Raw genomic sequence first — 1,508 nt, forward strand, 5'->3', positions numbered from 1 at the left:
GTAAAATAAAAATTCTTTAACTCCCTGTTACCTCACACTCTGGTTGGTTTAATCTAATAAGGACAGATACCAGCTGATATTGTGTCTGTTTCAGAAAGTACTCACACAGCTGGCTCTACCAGCTTTTTGCTTTTGAAAGTCAGTTATCTTTGAGATATATGGAATTACAAATAATCCTCATTACATAGCACAAGAATTTTTAAAAAATCAGAATGCAAGTATTTAAAAATATCTTATACATCTACAAAAAGACTTATACTTTGATCAATAAGTTGACAATGCAAAAATATCGAGTATACTACCTGTGTGACTATTTATAGATAAACATTTACACTTCATGTATGTTTCTTTGTTTTCAAATGAAGGCATTTTGTTGTTTCTTGACAAGTGAATAATTACCTCTGCATTAAAAGTTACTGTTCAACTGAAACTACAACCTCGCTCTCCAAAATAGCACAGGCTTAGCAGCTCTCTCTGGCTTGAAGGTCCAAGGAGGATATCACCAGACATGACTGCTGGCATTTTAATCAAACTTGCTGCCCTGCTAAGAGCTTGTTCCTACACTGGCAGTGCAAGAGAACCATCTGTGTCCCACCTACATGAGGGGAGATGTGAGACCCTTCAGGGTTTGGTGTCCCTTTGGCATCACTGGATCTGCAGGTGACACACAGGCGTGTGCAGTGAGTTCTGCATGAACATCCACAGGAAGAGTTAAGGGTACAGGAGGAGGCCAGGAAAAGCTGTTTTAATTGCACCAGGCACTGTTCAGCTGATCCTGTGGCATTGTGTGTGCACCCAGCCTCCCTCCGTTGTGCCTCGCTCTCACAAGCACTGATGAGATAACATCAGGCAATCATGCAGCACCTGACCTGCTTCCACACCACTTTGTGTGCCAACTCAAGCTACTTTTCTGGTAAATTGCTGCTTTTTACAACTGCTCACCTCTGTGAACTAAGAGCTTAGTATTCCAGGCAGATACTCCAAGCAGAGTTCTTCCACTGAGCTCAAGGATTTTCTCTGACGTGTGCGTTGCCCACTGGAACATTCATTCATTTTAACAGATCCTCCTGACGTGTTTCATAATGCCCAAAAGTTTGACATGCCAGGAGTTTAAAGACTGAGGATGACCAAAGTGAAGGTCTTCTGGAGGGACAGAAGACATTCAGAGAAATGTGCACGGAGGTTTTACACCCACTGCAAGGCAGCTCCTGCAGGAAAAGAGAAGTATGTAACAATAAATTGTTTAAAGAGTCTTGCACTGCTGCAAAGAGAGAACTGCTGTTTAGTTTCAGAAAGATGTGCACAAGGAAACTCTTCACACAAAGAGGATTTAGATAATATACTAAAAACTTTTAAAAGAAAGGAAGATTGTAAATTGATCTCATGGAGTCAGGGAATAGTGAGTTGAATTTAGAAGATTAGAGGTTGGGTAGTAGAATACCTCACACTAAAGCTGTGTGTATTTTTATAATTTTATGCATACATTTACTTGTTAAGTTTTTGCAACA

The 1,508-nt window shown here is 40.3% G+C and overlaps 1 long non-coding RNA gene across 2 annotated transcripts in view; it reads right to left on the minus strand.

Moving 5' to 3' along the window:
- The window catches only part of LOC136561456 (uncharacterized), a 152,472-nt gene extending 151,319 nt beyond the window's left edge, over window positions 1-1,153 (minus strand). For both annotated transcript variants that reach the window (XR_010784347.1, XR_010784346.1), the window contains exon 1: window positions 943-1,153. This is a non-coding gene — a long non-coding RNA (uncharacterized lncRNA). The remainder of the gene's footprint in view (window positions 1-942) is intronic.
- Window positions 1,154-1,508: the final 355 nt, after the last annotated feature.

Source organism: Molothrus aeneus, chromosome 11 (genome assembly GCF_037042795.1).
Source record: "Molothrus aeneus isolate 106 chromosome 11, BPBGC_Maene_1.0, whole genome shotgun sequence".
Taxonomy (NCBI): Eukaryota; Metazoa; Chordata; class Aves; order Passeriformes; family Icteridae; genus Molothrus; species Molothrus aeneus.